This window comes from Vicia villosa, linkage group LG2 (genome assembly GCF_029867415.1).
Source record: "Vicia villosa cultivar HV-30 ecotype Madison, WI linkage group LG2, Vvil1.0, whole genome shotgun sequence".
In the NCBI taxonomy this organism is placed as follows: Eukaryota; Viridiplantae; Streptophyta; class Magnoliopsida; order Fabales; family Fabaceae; genus Vicia; species Vicia villosa.
The window spans coordinates 214112348-214134250 of NC_081181.1; the positions used below are offsets into that span (position 1 = coordinate 214112348).

At 29.9% G+C, this 21903-nt stretch overlaps 1 pseudogene; it reads left to right on the forward strand.

Moving 5' to 3' along the window:
• The first annotated feature begins 14472 nt into the window (after positions 1–14472).
• LOC131651287 (uncharacterized) lies at positions 14473–15820 on the forward strand (annotated as a pseudogene).
• Positions 15821–21903: the final 6083 nt, after the last annotated feature.

Here is a 21903-nt window from a genome sequence, read left to right on the forward strand (position 1 = left end):
ATCATTTATGTTGATACCATATCTTTGCTTTATCTTTCACGTTGATTGTCTTAACCTTTATGTTTTGAACAGTGATTCCATTTTCTTTGCAAAGTGACTTTGATTTCAAAAATATGTTTTGAGCATTGCATTAAAATTACTATTCTTGAATGAACATTTTATTTGCAAGTAAGCACTCATCTTCTAGGAAGTTCAAACAGTCGAGAAACTTGGTCAGTGATCCTATCAGGGGCACGTTACTTCAAGATCCTGTTGTTCATATGTTTAATCAAGATTTGTTGATCAGAATATCCTCTTCAAGATGTATACTATGGCAAGTCTTCCCAACATTCATTTCAAGAGTTGAATCTGTGATCAGTTCATCCCCAACATAGTTCAACTGAAGCCATGATCAGTTAGCTTGCAACAATTATTCAATCAGGGGCAATCTTCTTCAGCAATCCCCAAGCATAGTTTATCATTCCTTCTCAAAGGATCATTTGTTTAATACAGTTATCAGTGTGACAAGAAGTTTGTTCAAGCATCTTCCGAAGCAGAGTTGGTAGAATTTCCGTGTTGAGGAATCAAAGCTCCAATCTTGCCTCACAAAAGAGTCAATCCCAGTTGTCATAAATAACTACATTTCATTGAGCATTCATCATGCATAGAAAAATTTAACATCATGCATAAAAACAAATTCATGCTCATTTATATTTTTCCAAGTCTTGTTGTTATCAACATCTTACCTTGAGATCGAAGTCCAACTCACTTGGCATTGACCTTTAATATTATTCAATCACGCTTTACTCTTGATTGATCTTTATTTATATTCAATCATGTTTTACTCTTGATGTTGTTTGATCGTGCTTTACTCTCGGTTGGTGTCTCAATCATGTTTTACTCTTGATTGTCTTTGATGTTGTTCAATCATGTTTTACTCTTGATGGCCTTTGATATTGTCCAATCATGTTTTACTCTTGATTGTCTTTGATGATGTTCAATCATGTTTTAGTCTTGATTGCCTATGATGTTATCCAATCATGGTTTACTCTTGATTGCTTTTGATACTATTCAATCATGTTTTAGTCTTGATTGCCTATGATGTTATCCAATCATGGTTTACTCTTGATTGTTTTTGATACTATTCAATCATGGTTTAGTCTTGATTTCCTATGATGATGTTCAATCATGTTTTACTCTTGAATGCCTCTGTCAATTTATATTCCTTTCCAAATTCATTCATGTTTTACTCTTGAATTATTTCTGATGTGGGTTCCAGAGATTTTTCTTTCGGAACGTCTCTATTGATTTCCTGTCCAGAGTTCCTTTCACGTTTTATTCCTGAAAGCTTCTGTCGACTGTTTCTTTCTTTTGTGAAGTCCGATTCTATTCCTGGATGACTTATACCTTTTCCCCAACGGAGTCTGTTTACTTCTCCCCTGTGGTGTCCTGTTTCCATCTCGTGGAAATCATATGCATTCATAATCATAAGCATTACATTGCATCTCAGGTTCAAAAATTGTGTTTTTATATATATTTAAGTCTCTTCAATCACGTCGAAACAAAGATTTACAATCATCGTGTCTCCGGATAGAAGAAACTTAAATAGGGGCATCTGTTGCACCCCAATTTTTGACCTCTGAGATCCCATCATTTTCTAAGTGTTATGATCATTATTGTTATACCCCAAAATTCGCCCGTGTTCTTTTTTTTCAAAAAAAAAAAGAAGTCAACAAACTTCTGTCTAAAAATTTGGAGTTTTATACAATCTTGGATTTTTATTTCATAAATATCCTGATTTTATGAATACTCAATTTTTAGAATTTTTTATACAGTATTTTGGTTCGCTGTTAAATTTATTCTTACATAAACGCCAAATACTGTTTATCACTCCATACACTGTTTATTTCAGATTTATTTTCAGATAAATAATGCTGACGCAGTTGGTACAGAATTAAAATATGCAGGCGCGGAGTCCGGGTTTCAGATTATACTGCTAGTTACCAGTCAAACCCGCTATCAACGCAATTTTTCGTGTTTGTACCATCAGTCAAATCAATTTTTCGCACTTCAAATTTCCAAGATTTTGTTCTAGAAGTCTTCTGATAATCACGTGATCAACAGAGACTCAACACTGCATAAAAATCAGGTACGCCTAACTGTCTCCTACACAAACAGTCCCTAACTAGGGTTTTTGTTTTTTTCAGGAGAACGAGTTTTTGAGACCTCAAATGGATTTCATGGATCTCCATATATCTCAAAGTACCACCAGGAAAATTTTCAAACTTCGATTCGCTCGGACGCACAATCAACAGCTCAAACAGTCAACAGACGACCAGTTTGACCAAAAAGTCAACGGACAGTCAAAAATGCAATTTTTTGTCAACATCCATATTTTGTCAAAAGATTCATCATGTGATCAATGGTTGATCATAATTCATCAAGAAAAGTTCAGAAATCGACAAAACTCAAAATTGCAAAATTAGAGTTTTTTACCTAAAAGTCAACTGAACTTTGACCGACCATAACTCTCTCATAATTTATCAGAAAAATTCCAACCAAAGCTCATTCTCAAGGAAATTCAATTCTCTACAACTTTGATGTTGGGACCAAGGTCAAGAAATGCTTCCGCCTAAGAGATATAAGCCAAAACATTACAGGTCATTTTCAAAGTCAACAAAAAGCAGTTTTTTGTCAAAGCCCATATCATCAAGTTAACTTCTCCAAATGCAAAAACACTTCCAAAGTGGCTTGTATAGGACATCTTGGGCTTTCCAAAAAGTACAAGAACACTTTCATAGGATCAAAATTGAGGGATATATGCCTTGATGAAGTTGACCTTTTTTGGGAAAATGCATAAAACAAGTAATGACCAAAACTTGATTCTTTTTCAAAATGGCCAATTCTTTTGTGATTCAATCTTGATTCCCATATGTCTAAAGGGCATCCACGACCTATCCATGATTCATGACACTTTTATTTCATTTTAATTAAATTTTATTCATTTAAAGTTTAATTAAAGTGAGATAATTCAAAGATATTATCCAAGATGCTCATGTGGTGCAAGCAATGACCATTCAAGATGCTTAAATATATTATTGCAAGATTGAAGAGAATAATACTTGAGTGTTTTAACCATGGTTAAGAAATGCACTCATTGAAAATATTCCATTATCATATTTTTTCCACAAAATCAATCATGAAAATTCCAACTTGCAAGGGTTCAAGATCAAGTCATTTGCCTATAAATAGAGCTTCATTTTCTTCATTCAAGAGGAGGAAAAAAAGGGAGAGGAAAAAAAGGGGGAGGAACACAAAGAACAACAAAAATCACCACAAAGTCATAGCTTAAGTTTATATTTTTTGCAAAAGTTTCAAGAAACTTGTAAAAATCAAGGCTCATTCAAATAGCCACTTTCAATCAATTTCAATCACTCTATTCCACTCTTGGGACATCATAGAGTAAGTACAATGTAATTTTTAATATGTAGTAGTGTTAGGAGTTCATGAATTAAAAACTCCATATTTATGCATATTTTCAATTTCTCAAAAAAAAAAATGTTTTAATTTTAGTTTTAAGTTGATAAAATGTTTATTTAATTTTTAACATAAAAATATTTTATTTCTTTTCATAATTAATTTATTTCGCTTAATTAATTAGTAATTATGTAAATATTGCTTTTTTAAATTATTTTCAACCAATCAAAAAACTCCAAAAATATTTTCCTTTTAGATTTAGGTTTATATTTTTTATAATCTAATTTTTGACATATAAAATAATATTTTTCTTGTTAAGTTTAATTATTTGTATAATTATTTGTTTAATTAGCTTGTTAATTAACTTAAAATCAATTCCAAAAAAATCACAAAAAAGAATGAATTAAGTTTAATTTGTTTTATATTTATTTTTGTATATCATTTGATATTATTTCTTATCTTTTTCCTTTGTCCCGAATCAGAATAAAAGATCAAATATGGCAGAGATTGTATGCAGTTGATTTAAGACTTTTGAAATTTATCGTGTAGTCGCTATGATTCTATCAAGCTTCTGATAAATTTTCATTAACTTTAAATCCGAGATCATCGTTCACTCACCATCGATCTTCACTAACATCGTGAATATACTTGACTAGCTTCAAGATGATTCGCGTGCTAACATACTAACAATTGATTTTAATTTCCGCATTTTATTATATTGTTCTTTATATTTCTTGCTTTATGCTTTATTTTATTATTTATTATTTATGTTTCTGTTATTTTTTCTTTGTCCATTTGGACATATTATTTATATTTCTGTTATTTTTTCTTTGTCCACTTGGACATATTATTTACATTTCTGTTATTTTTTCTTTGTCCATTTGGACATATTATTTATATTTCTGTTATTTTTTCTTTGTCCATTTGGACATATTATTTATGTTTCTGTTATTTTTTCTTTGTCCACTTGGACATATTATTTATATTTCTGTTATTTTTTCTTTGTCCATTTGGACATATTATTTATATTTCTGCTATTTTTTCTCTGTCCATGTGGACATATTATTTATATTTCTGCTATTTTTTCTTTGTCCATTTGGACATATTATTTATATTTCCGCTATTTTCTCTTTGTCCATTTGGACATATTATTTATGTTTCCGCTATTTTTCTTTGTCCATTTGGACATATTATTTATGTTTCCGCTATTTTCTCTTTGTTCATTTGGACATATTATTTATGCTTCCGCTATTTTTTCTTTGTCCATTTGGACGCATTGTTTATGTTTCCGTCATCTTCCTTTTGTCCACTTGGACCATATTTTTACCTTTGAGCTAAAACATTAATAATCAAGATAAAACTTAAAAAAAAAGCACTTTGCACACTTGCACCTCTATGGTTTTCCCTCTTATTACTTTTTTTTAATCATACCATCATTTAAGAAAAGTATTAAATGCATAGGAAAGATCTTATAAATTGAGAGTAGATAATTCCTAATTGCTTGCTCAAACACTTTCATTTTCAAACAACGTATTTTCAAAACTTCTCATCTATTTTCAAAACTTTCATCTGGTATTTGAAGGGCATTATTCCCAGTGAAACTCTTCAGAGACCTATGTGACCTATTGTCCATCTTCACTTCTTCTATTTTCAAATCAACAAAGCATTTAAAAAAGTGAGCTAAGCAATTAAGAGCCCGTGGATAACCATGGATACAAAGGGTGCTTAAAACCTTCCCTTTGTATAACCAACCCCCCGAACCCAAAATCTGTCAAAAGGTCTTTCCTGTTCTTTTATGCCTTTCCTAAATGTTGGATAAAATAAAAGTCGGTGGCGACTCTTGCAAAAAATAAAAAAAAATATCAAAGAAAAAAGAGCAAGGAGTCAGTCCTCAAAAAACCGAGTTACAAATAGATTTCTCTCATCTTTTTCTCTCTTTTGAATCTTTATTTTCTCTCTATCTCTCTTAATCTAAATTGACACTCTCCACTTAAATAAGTGAAATAAATGACCTATTCATATTTTGGTCTTTCTCCATATAGGAAGAGATCTCAAACCCAACACATCTTTAATGAAATATGTCTTAATTTTTTCCCTCTTCATAGGATTCTAGAGAGATTTCCTATGGGGAAGTAGGGATGGCAAGCAGATCCAAACCCGCGGGGACCGCCCGTACCTGAACCCGAGTCAACGGGTGAAAATCTGAGTTGGCTGAGTTCGGGTGCCACCCGATATTTCCGGTGCGGGTTTAGGAGTGTGAAACCCGCACTCGAAACCCGAAATCACACCCACTTATATATATATATATATATATATATATATATATATATATATATATATATATATATATATATATATATTGTGGAAAGTTATAGAAAAATTGTAGAAAAAATGTATTTTAAGTATTTTGTTACGGATTTGGGTTTGGGTGAAAAAATCCGAAACCAACGGGTGTGGGTGGGTGTGTTATTTTGTCACCCGAACAACTTTTTTATTTGAGTTTGGGTGGCGATTTTGGATGCAGTTAATGTGAAACCCACGCCCGACCCGATCTGTTGTCATCCTTATCGGGAAGGGTCATTTCAGGACAAACAGATCATTACCATCATTTGACATAATATATAAAATTTGTTACATAAACTCATCAAATCAAATAACCATACATTATCATAAAAAATTACAAAATAAATTACATGTGTTACTTTAAGGGTGCGTTTGATTTGTTAAAAAATAGAGACTGGACAGAACAAAATTATTTGTCCACCGTTTGATTTAAAAAATAAATAAAGGACAGCACAAATAAAGGAATGAGGGACTGGACAACTATCTATTTTTTGTCACTCACTTAAGTGCCGGACAAAATGTTGTTCCACGTACAAATAAATAAAAATACTAAATTAACCTTCAGATCCTTATATTCGGCAAAACAATGTTGCTCTTAAAACCTAACGCCTCTTCTCATAAACTGCAGAAGACGACGTCACAAACTCCATAAGCAAGTGGTCACCTCTTTAATTTATTGTCCAGGTACTTTACTTTGTTAATTAATAGCTCTAGTTTCCCTTATTATCTATTAACTTTTCTCTAAATATTGTTGGTATAACATAACAAATAGTGGCTGTGATTTGTATTTATTATACAATCTTTCCGTTCCATGAGTTTTCTAATTTTTTTGTCCTTTTCCATGATGTGTTCATTCACTCATATCTATCATATAAGAAAATAAGATGTTCTTTAAAAGCCTAAAACACCCTTCTTGCTCAATATTGTGCCACGTGGATGCCTTAAGAATCAAGCTCTATGTTTTCTACCAATCAAACAAATCTTTCTATTTATTTCCCAAATATTTTATTTTTCTAATTTTTTTATTTCTTTTTTCTCACGAACAAAAATGGTTTCCACGATGATTCATCCTCCGTATTCCACAATTGAAAACGGTTTCAACCTCCATTAATATTTGAACCTCTTCTTCCTTCTACCTCTAATCTTCTTTCTTCTTCTTTTTCTTCTTCGCTCTACCTCTTCTTCTTCTTCCTCTTTTTCTTCTTCGCTCTACCTCTTTTTCTTCTTCCATCTTCCTCTGTTTCTTATTAAAACCAAATCGAAACAAGCGATAATATGCTACATCGATTTATGATTTCAAAAACAAATCCATCTTTAAAAATCATATAGACTTTGTTCCGTTGTATGATAATTTGTTAACATTATCTAAATAGGGTTTCTTTTTTTTTGCATTAGGGTTTATGGTTTTCATTTCATTACTAATAATTTTTCTATTTCTGTAGATTTTGTCATGAAGATCGGAGAAATAGTTGATGCAGACAACATGACGTTGGAAGCCGAGAAATCTAGCGGCAGTGGACTCTTCATTCCCGCAAAGCGCGGAGGGTCTCAAAGTGATGCTACTGCTACTGAACCATCAATTGCAGGTTAGTTTCCTTTTGCTTTTATGCTTGCATATCCTGAATTTTAAATTCAAACCCTAGAGATAGGTATAATTTTTTCCAAATTTTTTATTTCGGCGGTATTTCTTCGTTGTGTGTTCATTGTTATACTTACCTTTATAGGGTGGTTCATGGTGGAGGTTTAAAACTATATGTTCATGATACTGAGGGTGTGTTTGTTTCATGGATTAATATTATATTCCTTGGAATACTATTCCTAGGATTATTATTCCCGGGAATATTATTCCAACCTATGTGTTTGGTAGAAATTTAGATTCCTAGGCATAATAATAAAATTTGTTTAATTTTAAATTATAAAAAAATAAAAATAAAAATAATTATGAGTAATAGTTGGAAGTTAGAGTTAGTTTAACTTATTCCCATGGGAATATTTTATTCCCACCCTTTATGCCTTGGAATAAGAATTCAAAAACTATGTGTAAATAATATTCCTTGGAATAAAAAATTCCTTGGAACAACTTTTTAAAACTTGAATCAAACATGGGAATATTGCATTTCCATGCTCATATTCCCAGGAATAATTTTGGTAACCTTGAAACAAACACACCCTGAGAAATAAATAAAACAATGATGTATAAGATGCTTGATTGTATTAAATTTAAATTTAAATATATTAAATTACATGTAATTTTCAATTATTTCATTTGGGGTAACTTTCATTTTAATATAATTGTCATTTATTGTGTTAATATGCTCTGCTGGTTTATCATTTTGAGCAGGCGGTGTTAGAGACGCTGAAGATCAATTCGAGATATGGTGACATATGAATAAAGCGCGTGAGCTGTTTGAAGAAATGCCACAGAGAGATAGTGTTTCATTATCTTCTGTGATTTCGGGTTATCTTTTGTGTTTCATTATGTAATTATGTGTTTTTACTTTCTATGAATCTTGTATTTTAGACACATATCCCTGGTTTGCGGCGGGACTAAGAGCATTGGAACTGCTACTTAAGTGGATGGCTTCTAATCTAGCCTTGCAAGTATTTATTTACTATGGAGATTTTTCAAAGGAAGATATGTACAAGGTTGGTACTAGATATTTATTTATTTCAGTGTTGTCAAATAGAAACTATAGCGTATAGCATAATTTGAACAAATCACAATTATTCCGCGATACGTTATTTGATATAAAGTACTGTCAAATAGTAGCTATAGTGATACTATAGCACTTTATCATAGCAGAATTCGACGAGACTTTTATGTTTTGCGATCCACAATTGGTCATTGATTTATTTATGCATTGTTCATTTTCCCCCTTCTCCCATTGGAACTTGATAATTTAATCGTCTTTCTATATCTTTGCAGATATGTCAAGGTGGTACTGAAGAGTGGGTGGAAGATCCAACAAATCAAAACATGTTGTTCACCCGCAATAGAATACGAATGGCACTGAATCATTTGTCATCTTGTAAGTTGTGTTGATGAGTATTATGATTCCGTTAATAGTATTTTAAATAATCGTTTAGTTCTTCCGGCCAACATTGTTTTCCGAGTTGTTCAAATGATGGTTTCTTACATTTTCAGTAGCATTCAAGCATAACTCCAAAGAGTGATTTCTGCATGTCAAAAAACACGTGCATGTGTCGATCAAGTTTCCCGGAGCTTGATACATCATGTTGTGATTATCAATGATGTGAGTATCACTTAACTACTTATTCTATACATTGCCAATTTTTATGTCATTTTATTCTATGGAATTTACTCTCATTCTGGGATTGTGATTAAATTTGCAGCATGGATACGTCGCTATTGATTTACAGATTCTTTGTCCTTCAAAAATTGAGGACATATGCTTATGAAATTTCTTTCCTCGGTCTTGCAGTACCCTTCTGATCTTACATATGAATATTTGCATGTGCATATTCTTCTAATCATAATAATGCTTTGCTGTTAGTTTTGATGCAGTTTTGGTTTAAGTGCAGGTTGATTTATTTGCACGGTTCGGTTTGACTCGATGTATGAACCGGTTTGTATTGATGAGTTGCCTGGTTTGGTTTTGGTAAGGAACCGGTTTGTATTGATATGTTGATGATTTAATTTTATCATTTTCCCCTTTCTGAATCACATCTTGTCAGTTAATTGTAGCTAAGATCGGTAAGGTGATTCAATATATATGTAATGTTTATGTGTGTATTTGTATATGTATTCCAAGTGTTTGACAATATGTTCGACCCATGAGAATTTCTAGGAGTTGGGTGTGTTTGAATACGAATGGCTTCGTTGAGTTTGCATTGCCATATCGTTTTAATAATAGTTGTTGACTTTTTTGGTTGAAATGATTAAAAAGTTGTTGGAATGATTGGAAAAGACGCAAAGGCGGGAGGGAAGGGTAATGGAAAGCAGGCTGAAAGTGGAAGTGATGAGAATGCTTCTGAGGGTAAAGGAAAAGGATGTTTATGTTAATCTAATGAATTACAATTAGCCTACGCTATCTAAGATGAGAAAGCTTGGTTGTTGTTGGATTTTGAAAAGAAAAAACTAGCTTTCATAATGTAATTAGCTATTACAATAAAGATTAGTATTGTTAACTTTGTTGCACTATCTAAGCACCCTATTCTTGTATGTCAAACAATATATGTTCAATCATGGATGCAAGAAGGTAACTCTGTGTTCCTTCTTTTGCCCGTGTAACAAAATTGATTTTTGTTGCAACTATAACTATGTATTTTAGTAGAAAAAGTTATATTGCTCATCTTAGTCATTAACGGGAAGAGTAGTCTTAGACTAATAGACCCAGGTATTGGGTGCATTTCTTTAATATTTTTGGTTCCTAGAATAATTTTTGAGTGTTGATGGATCTTGTGGGCAGCACATAGAATCCTCAAAAAACAGGTCAATTATCAGGTGCTTTGCTCTTCTCATCGATAATATTTTCCTTCTTATGTTTTCTAGCCGCAACTGATATTAGCACCATTTGATAGTGTAATTTAGATTCATATATTTCAGTTTCCTATTTATTTTGTTTAACAATTTTGCATTATGCTAACTGTTTTTTTCTCACTAAATAGGAAAAACCTTTGCCTCCTTAGCTGAGAGATATGCAGTTGTGACAGATGAAGTTGTAAGTATCTCTTTTTAGCACTATTTCTTAATGGAAGAGTTAATATAACAGTGATTGAAAAGATGTTGGTAGAAATTTATTTGCTCATAGTTTAAGAATAACAGAAAGAAAAGGATAACATCGACTCGTGAGAACTATCTGTATGAAAGATGCACATTTCATGCTAAGATTATAAAAGTCATATATTAAGTGACTGACTTGTATGATTTGGCAGGCGTCACTGCAATATGTAGATAGGCTTGATTTTAGTGTCTCAGAGAGTGATGTCAAACCGATCAGAGTTTGATTTACTAACGAGTAAAGGTCTCTCCTTTTGACGAGAATGATGCATCTAATCAATGTCTCTGCCTCAGCAGTCCATAGGGATCAACTTCCACTTCTCTATCATTTTGGCTATTAACATGATTGTTGTAAAGTAATATATATCCATTATTATGAAAATATTGCATGTGATATGACTCTAATATATATATATATATATATATATATATATATATATATATATATATATATATATATATATATATATATATATATATATATATATATATATATATATATATATATATATATATATATATATATATATATATATAATGTCCTGGTATAAATTTTTGTTCCAAGTTGTATTATGATGATGACGCCTTATTCTAAGAAAGAAAGGGAAGATAATCTTATGAATACAATACCTAAATAAATTGTTGGATTTAGATTGGTCACAAATTCAGAATGAGTACATCAATAATTGTTGGATTGAGATCAGACATTGTTGAAAGCATATAATTTTTGTTTTTAATTTTAAGAATTTTGAAATACCAAGCTTGAAATATGGACTGTCCAATCTCGAACCAACTGCTACTGATGTGTTGATTGCGAGAATGCTTTGAATTTATAACTGCAGCAAATCGAAATCAAAAGTTGTGGACTGTACCCGAAGGAAAAGTGCTTGAATAGTTAAGTATTGGCAAGATCTTGGACTCGGAATTGATATATGAATTAGTTTATCTAGTTGGTGCATCAGGTTATATATGTCTCCATAATGTTGAGATTTTAACATGAAAAAAAGTCTTTATGCAAAGGAAACAGTTACAAACATAGTATTGTATAACTGCCAATTAAAAAAGAAATGTTTGACACACATTTAGGAATTATAGTGTTAAGTCTCTCTCTTATAAAGTGATTTTAGAAAGTTGTTGAACAATTAATAGAATCTTTTAAAAATATAAGAATTTAACTACAAGTTTAACAAAGAAATAAAGAGTCCTAAAATAATAAACAGCATGAAATTATTGAAAATTAAAAGTAATTGAATTGAATTCAATATCAAATAACTTATTATCTTTTAAAAAATTAATAGACTTTAAATGACATATCTTTATCACGAAAATATCTTTATCAATTTTCAAATCTAGAAATTATTACATTAAAATAAGTAAATGATTTATTTATTAAATTTATGTTTATATTAAATTAGTGTTTATTAAATGATTTATTTATTAAATTTATGTTTATATTTATAAAAAATGTTAGAAATAATTTCTAATATTCGTGCTTATATTAAATTTATATATATATTTTTTTACATTTGTCAATATGCAGCAAGGCAAGGGTGGACAAAATCGATTAAACATGTAGTAAAAAAAAGGTAAACGGGTGGGTTAAAACGGGTTGTTTGGTTTTCGGATAAACATTGTTGGATATATATGAACAAAGATGGTCGAGTTCAGATGAATAAACTAAATTCGTGACAAACTTAAACCTATTATATTTTCTTTGTAGAATGGATTGGACCACTTTAATAAGATTTCTTATTAATACTACTAAATTATTTAATATAATAAAATATGACAGTTATATATATATATATATATATATATATATATATATATATATATATATATATATATATATATATATATATATATATATAGATATAAATTAATGATATTTTTTAAAGATTATTAAATAAAATAAATCTATTAAATCTATTGACCGTTTTTCCTTAAAAAATATTTATAAATAACTATGGATGTTAATAATAAGAGGAAGTGCACATATTTTATATAATATTAAAATTTTTAATTATATATTTAATAAAATATTAAATATTGACATGAAAAAGTGAATTACTAATACAAATATGAAAAAAATATATATCTTAACAGGGGTCACACAAAAAATAGAACATGGTAGATATTGTGTATGGCACGGGTCAAAAATATTGATCTGCCTCACAAATAAAATGAGGTTGGGGTGGGGAGGCCCACGACCACTTCACTTTTAAAATTAAAAAATAATAAAAATTTATATTAAATAATAATAATAAAAATATGAAATTATTAATCAAAATATTAAATAATAACGGGAACATGAACTTATTAATCATAATATTAAATGATAACGGGAACACGAAGTTATTGATGAAAATATTGAATAATAACAGAAATACGAAGTTACGATCAAAATATTAAATAAGCTTAAAAACAAATTTACTATTGATTCAAATATTTTTATAAATGATGACCGAACATAAATGATGATGTTGATTCAAATATTTTTATATATAAAAATTATAGACACCGATTTATTATTTTTTTTAAAAATAATAAACTTTGTTTGTAAATTTTTTTGTCTTTCTATTATTTTATTTTTACTACATTTTAAAAATAAATGTGTGTATCATACCAGTACTCGTGTGTACGCACGAGTAACACAGCAATACCGTGTGAAAGCACGGGTAATTAGACCAAAATTCATCTGAACACATGGATAACACATAGGGATGGCAATGGGCAGGGTTTGGGCAGGGTAATATAGTACCCGTCCCCATACCCGCAGTTTAAAAAAATCCCCGTACCCGAGCCCAAACCCGTGTGGGTATCAATATTAATGCCCGTACCCGTACCCATACCCTATGGGTACCTCAATGCCCATACCCGTACCTGTTTACCTGCATCTATAGTAAAACTAAATCGTTTAATTACAAAATATCATATAATTTAAGTCTTTTTAACAATATTAAAAAAATTATGTATGTTATTGTTGAGTTAAGAAACAAATAAACACTTTTATTAAAATGTGTAATGATTTAATAGCGATATATTTTTAAAAAAATTTAGAATCATGCATTTTTATATAACAATATAAATGATGACATTATAGAAATATGTAGTGTGGGTATGGGGCGGGTTGGGTAGTAAGGTACCCGTGCCCGCACCCATACCCGCATATTTTAATGGGTAATTACCCGTGCCCATACCCATTTTTATGGGTATTTACCCTACCCGATATGGGGTTTTTTGTGGGTACCCATTGGGGATGGGCCAAATTGCCATCCCTATTAACACAGCAGTACCGTGTGAACGCACGGATAAACAATCCAAAATCCATGTGTAATAAAAAGCAATAATCTGGGATGAATTATGATAGTGATGGTAATTGGATACCAACTTGTATGATAAGTATACTTAGAAATTAATTATTAATAATTATTTGTAATATATATATATATATATATATATATATATATATATATAATGCACACTTCATAGATATTTAAACGTGTTTATAAAAATATATGTCATTTTTCTATATATATTCAATTATTATTTTTTCACGGGTACTAGATTTTTTACTTACATTCAATTATTAATTTTTTACGGATATCAAACATTTTTCTGTTAAAAAATATATATCTGAAAAAAATGCGCGTCACGTACCAGAACCCGTGCGAACGCACGGGTTTGTTACTAGTTGTTATAGTAAACAAAACAAAAATATTAGCACATACGAAACAAAAACGTTACCACCGCTAGCACATATGAAGAAGAATTTCATTTCATGTTTTTCTTTATTCAATATTTTAATATAAGAAAACATTAGCATTCTTCATACATGTACATAATAACTAATAAATATTTTGAATTTAGTTAATTTTTTATATTTTTATTCATCATTAATTTTTTAATTATTTTTTTTATATGTAGTCGAAATGGATGATAACCAAAATTTTCATTATCTTCTTATTTGGAGGGTGTATATTCAGATTCTGGCCATGCACGTTGTTGGTTTTTTTTTCTTGAATTTTGTTTTAAGTGATAATTATGAGAGAAGATCTTTGAATGAAAGAGTTTTAGCAAGGTACGAGTCACGTAGGGATGTTTTGGAATCAATTACTAGTACGAGTGATTCTCATTGCATATGGGAATTAAGAATGTGTAGAAACACATTTGCACATCTTTGTGAGGTTTTAAGGGTACGGGGAGGATTAGTGCAACTTTGGACAAGTAAGTGTTGAAGAACAAGTTGTAGTTTTTTTAAATATACTCGCACATCACACAAAAAATAGAAGTATTCAAGTTAGATTGTCTAGATCAGGACAAACAATTAGCAGATATTGTCATAGAGTACTGGCCGCAGTTTTGAGATTACGAAATGATTTACTTGCCAAACCAGAACCTATACCTCAAGATTACTCTGATGAAAGATGGAAATGGTTTAAGGTAATAATTTTTACCTAGTTATCTTAATATATTCTTCTGGTTAAGCAAACTAATCTGGATCATATATTGAAATTTTAGGGTTGCTTAGGAGCTTTAGATGGGACTTACATAGCAGTGACACCGAGTGTTTCTGACAGACCTAGATATCGTACGAGAAAAGGTAGACTTGCAACAAATGTCTTAGGTGTTTGTACTAGGGATATGAGATTTATATATGTATTAGCAGGATGGGAAGGATCGGCTTCAGACTCTAGGGTATTACATGAAGCAATAAATAGACAAAATGGACTAAGGGTTCCAATTGGTATGACAATTTCTTCTCTTTTTTGTTTGTTTGAACATGATTACAAACAATGAGTTGTTGTTAATATTTTAGGTTCATACTATCTTGTTGATGGTGGATACACTAACGGTGAAGGCTTTCTTGCCCCATATAGAGGTAAACGATATCATTTGCAAGAGTGGGGCTCTGGTCGTCGTTCACCTCAAGATCGTGAAGAGTTGTTTAATTATAGGCATGCTCGGGCGAGAAATGTGATAGAGAGATGTTTTGGCCTTTTGAAAAAACGATGGGCTATATTGAGAAGCCCATTGTTTTATCCTATTAGAACACAATGTCGAATGAGCCTTGCTTGTTGTTTATTGCATAACTTCATCTGTTTGAACATGGCAATGGATCCAGAAGAATTTTCTCCATTTGCAGAAGATGGGCTACCTTTAGGGGAAGAAAAAGTCAATATAGTGGAAACTATTGAACCTAGTAATCAATGGACTCAAAGGAGGGATGTGCATGCTCAAGAAATGTTTACAGAATGGAGGAATAGACATGGGCATTAGATAGAACTAGTTTATTAGATATGTATTTTGGGTATGAATGAATTGTGAACTTATTACCATGTGATTGCATAATCTTTTTTTAGATTCTTTTATGTTTAGAATGAAGTTGAACTTATTATCATGTGATTGTCAATATCTTTTTATGATTTTTTATTAGATTTATTTTCTGTTGTTGCACTTGCGAATGATATTGGTTATTACAATTTTCTTGAATTTTTTGGTATTTAGAAATGGAAAATGAAGATGGCATTATAAGTGAGCAATCAATGAGTAACATTAGAGTCCGACGTAATTGGAGTACAATTGAAGAAGGAACTTTACTCACTATATTAGAAGAGATGGTGGTGGCTGGAAACAAAGGAGAGAATGGAACATTCAAGACTGGAACTCATGAAGAAGTTTGCAAGAGAATGAAAAATAAAATTTCAGGAATAGCTATCAATGTGAAACAAATAGTTAACAAGATGAAGAGATGGTCAACAAAGCTGAATGATGTTGTTGACATGATGAACACTAGTGGATTTGGATGGGATGATACAAAAAAAAATGTGTCATTTGCGACAGCAGTAAAGTATTATCTCAATATTTTGAGGTATTTAACATATACTTTATACAATGTTTTGTTTTGCTATGAATAATTTATTCATTTGAAAATATATATTTTTCTTGCAGAAACATCCCAAAGTTGGAAATCATGTCAATAAAGAGTTTAAAGAGTTTGAGAGATTGCAAGGTATATTTTTGGAAAAGATCGTGCAAATGGTCGTAGGGCCGATGATGGAGGTGAAAATGAAACAACTGAGAATCAAGTTGGTGATAATGATGAGTCTGTGCACCAACATGATAATTCACCAACTTCTGATGGAAATATAACTCCAGGACCATCTTTGAAGCGACCTCGACGTGATCAATTAGCCACTAAATTTTTGGAGAGTTTTAATAGCAAAATGGAAGTTGTGACGACTGATTTTGCTAAAGTTGTAGCCAAACTTCCATATCCTTCAAAGCCAGATCCTTCAAAATCTCACTTGGTTGAAGAGGTTAAAATATTGGGATTAACTGATGAAGAGGAAATTGACTTGGTGATTAAATTTTCTCAAAATCAGCAGTATGAAAAATTCTTTGGGAGTTTGAAGGTTCCCAAAGAATGTCTTTTGTGAGGAAGATTATGAGAATGTGATAAAATTTAAAATTTTGATGATGTCATTTGAAGATTATGTTTTAATTAAGATTTCTTTTGAATTCTATCAACATTAGACTTGGTTAATATATTTATTTAGTCTATGTTTTGTATGGTAATTTTATGTATTATTTTAATGATTTGTTTTTAATTTATGATATACGTTGTAATGATTTGGTTTTAATATATTTTGTGTCTTTACATAGTGAAAAATTAAATGTTAAACATTACAAAGGGTATTAGAGTAAATTTTGTATGATTTTGTCCAGAACATTGACATATCAAACAAGAGACAGTACAAAATTGTTTGTCCTGTGCATTAGATATCAAACAGGAGATAGTACAAAAAGTTGTCCTGTGACTTAGTCATATGTCCAGTACTGTTCTGTCCAGTACACATTCTATTACAAATCAAACGCACCCTAAATATTTTAAACCAAACTTCTCTTTCTTGATCATTAATATCATTTTAGCGATGAAAACTACCCCGAAATTGATTTTCTATAAGTGATTGGATAGCAAAGTGATTATTGAAAACAAATAGAATTTATCTATTCTCATATAATAAGCAACAATTAAATTTGAAATTCAGCACAAGCTTTGATACAAATTCTAAAAAGAGATTTATAAGAAAAAAACAAATATGAAAGAAATTACTATGTATACATTCAAAACCAATTTCATAATGCTAACAATGTTTATGTTTTTGACATTTTTGTGAATAAGTGGACGAAGTTCTTGCAACCTTATCATTCTTTGGAGTTGGAGTGAACCTACTTATGTTCCTGACATGAGTGTAGATGTTGCTAATAATGTTAGTAAATGGATTGTTATTGTATACACCCTCTCTCTTGTTGGTGTTATACTAAGTGATTCTTATTGGGTAACATACAAAACATGTGATCAGGGAGAATATGAAAAAGACGGGAGTGGGAGTGGGAGTGGGAGTGGGGGTGGGGTGGGGTGGGGGTCGGGGTGGTTTGAATAGGTCATTCCCCTGAAATTCATTCTCAAATAAATTTTCCTCAAATATTAGAATTTTACTAATAAATCGCTATAAGCAGATAACACCTATCAACATGTAATTTTAAAAGAAAAATGTTAAAATTACACTAAATGCTATAACCACACCATATCAATATACGGTTACACAACATACTTTTGTTTTCTTAAGAATTTTGTTATCTCGCTTTTCTTTTTGTGTCAACATTAAAATGGTTTGCAATTGTTACGGTGTAGAAGAATTAAGTATAAGCATAGCACGTCTCTTTTAAAAAGCAATGAATCATACGTCATGCTTATCTATATAAAAATGTAAAATAATCTATTAAAACGTTATTATAAAATGTATAATTTAAAAATGTATATTTATAAAATGTATAGTTTAAAATTTTTTAATAATTATTTTATATTTATAAAATGCATGGTTAGGTGGTAAGCTGGCCACACTGTTGCCCTTGTGACCTGAGTTTGAATCCCAGGTTTTGCAACTTATTAATTTGCAATTTTTTCAAGCTTTCCAAAGACAAGCACGTCATGCGCAAAGAAATTTTAGTGATGTTTATATAATAATTATATTTTGGAATAAATATATGTTACCCCCTGTCATATATGCGAGATTCGGGTTATCCCCTTTAATTTTTTATTTGGATTATCCCCTATAATTTTAGGGTACCCCTAAACGTGTTAACATCCGAAAAAAATTAGGGGATAAACCGAATCTCGCCTATATGATAGAGGGGTAACATATATTTATCCCTCAGGGGTGGCCCTGAGCACGGGCTCGCGGGGCGGGTGCCCAGGGCCCCATAATTTTAGGGGCACCAATATTTTTTTTATCGCTATATATATTAGAAGAGAATTATCTATTATAAAAATATTTGCTAAATTTTTTTTTTGAAAAATACTGGCTAACAAATATATAGGGACACTACAAAGTTAAAATTAATAAAAGAATATAGAGAATCTGGATTTGTAAATGGTAAGGCTAGTGCTGAAAAGATTGGGAATGAAATGAAGATTGAATGTTTTTATTCAAAATGTTAAATTCGTAGAAAACAACACTATGATGAAAATCCATCTCAACCCACACAACAGAAGATCAAAAAATTGACTCACTTGATAGAAGATTTGAGCAGTATGACACATATGAAAACATTTTTGGATTCTTGTTTAGTATTTCAAAATCATTAATAATTTGTTTAATATTGACTATTCCTATCAGTGTTGCATCTAGTGAGAGAAATTTTTCTAAATTAAAATTATTAAAATCTTATTTGAGATCTACTATGTCACAAGATAAATTAAATAGTCTTGCGTTAGATTTCAAATGAAAACAATTTTTTGAAGAACCTTGATTATGAACAAATTATTAATGATTTTGCAACAAAAAAATGTTAAGAGGATGATATTTAAATAAGAAAGAAGAAGAAGAAGAAGAAGAAGAAGAAGAAGAAGAAGAAGAAGAAGAAGAAGAAGAAGAAGAAGAAGAAGAAGAAGAAGAAGTCTCTAAGTCTCTAAGTCTCTTGTATTTATTTTGCACAAAGTCAAATGAAAATGTGTTTTTTATCCAATTATTTATTTTATCCTTATGTATTTATTGTTAAAAAAAATTATAGGGGCACCACTTTATTTTGCACAATGTCAAATAAAAATATGTTTTTATCCAATTATTTCTTTTATCCTTATGTATTTATTATTAAAAATATTATAGGGGCACCACTCTTTTGATTTGCCCAAGGCACCCAAATTCAAAGGACCGACCATGTTATCGCTTATATTTTCTGGTAGGTAAAAATTATGAAGTACTAGAAAATATACTTTTTTATAAATCTTTTGTTGACTAAGTTGAATTATGTAAGATGGAGAATTAGAATATGAATGTTAAATTTTTTTTTTAATTTCTTTTTATTAGTCAATATTATAATCTTTTATGTTATTCTAATTTTATTTTTTTATTAATTCTTGATTATATTTTTTCGTAGGTATTTTTAATTTATTTTATTTTGTTTTTCATTGTTTATCTAATCATTATAGTTTAGTTTTGAATTTTATTATTTATCTATGTAACATAGTAAGTTGATTTCTAAAAATTGATTAGCATATGAATTTTCCTTTATATACATTATAATTTTTTTAATTTTTTTAAAAATATATCTTTTTTCATTTTATTCAAACTATTACATTGATTATACTTTTTTATAAAATATATACTCAATATGAAATACTTAAAATATATATTTTTTATATTTCTTAATAACAATTAAATAATATTTACCGTGCATCGCACGGTAGACGGCTAGTTTAAATTAGAGTGAAGACCCATTTTGGTCCCTCACAAATATTACACGAGTCAAATTAGTCCCTCACAAAAAAATTGACCCAACTTAATCCCTTACAAAATTTAACCGGGTCATATTAGTCCTTCTGCTAATATTTTTCTCAAATCGGTTTTTTCTACTTCTAAACCGGTTCTTTTCATACTTCTAAACTGTGACTGGACTTACACGTTAGATTTTTTTTAAAATACTAAATTAATTTTTATTTTTAATTTCATTTTTAAACAGTTATCAATGAATAATATCAAAAAAGGCAAAATTATTTCTTATAAAGTAATTTTTAAACAAGTAATTTCCATGATTTCTACTAATATTAACAAATTCTATACATAAATTTTTACCTATGAGGTCTCAAATCCAAGTCTCATTCAAGTTAAATAATTTTCACTTTACAACTAGACAAATCAATTTCTATCGTTAATAAAGTGACTATCATTTACAACTAGAAAAATCAATTTCTATTGTTAGTAAAACAACTATTATTTACAACAAGACAAATCAATTTCTATTGTTAGTAAAGTGATTATCATTTACAACTAGATAAATCAATTTCTATTGTTAATAAAGTGATTATCATTTACAATTAGACAAATCAATTTCTATTGTTAGTAAAGTGACTATCAATAACAACTAGACAAATCAATTTCTATTGTTTGTAAAGTGAAGAGACTTAGGTTCGAGACCATATTGATACAAATTTTGTATTTTTTATTTTAAATTTAGAATTGTTTAAGATTAACCACGTGGGCCTGAGTTCAACTCCTTATAAGAAACAATTTTGGCTTTTTTATATTATTAATTTATAATTGTTTAAAAATGAAATTAAAAATAAAAATCAATTTAGTATTTACAAAATGAAAAATAAATAAAATCCAACGTGGCAGTCCAGTCACGGTTTAAAACTAGAAAAAAAATCGATTTGAGAAAAATATTAGCAGAAGGACTAATATGATCCGGTTAAATTTTGTAAGGGATTAAGTTGGGTCAATTTTTTTGTGAGGGACTAATTTGACTCGTGTAATATTTGTGAGAGACCAAAATGGATCTTCACTCTTTAAATTATAATCCTAGAACTTCTTCCCGCCAAAACTCTTTTATTATAATTAATTAATAAATAATTAATCATACTAAAACTTAATTAATTAATTAAATAATAAAAAATACACCCCACTACTTCATTTCAATTAAAAGTGATTCAAATTAACCAACTACCTTGAAACAATATGGGTCATGAAACCATTTTCCACTTACTCCATTAACTTTCAATACACCTCTCTTAAAAAAAATTAATTTCCATTAACTCTCTTATTTATACCCTATTTTCAATTTTCTGTCTAAATATATCACTTCTTTTTCCTTCTTATTTTTTTTTTCCAATCAAAATTGATTGAACTCCTAATTATTCACTTTTCCTCCATTTTCATGTTCAATTCTATCATATTTGTTTTATTTTTCTACTCAAAAGTCTATATAGATCACTTCTTTCCCCTTCTTCTTTTTTTTTAACAAAATTGATTGAATTTATAATTTCACTTTCCCTCAATTTTTATATTCAATTTTATTAT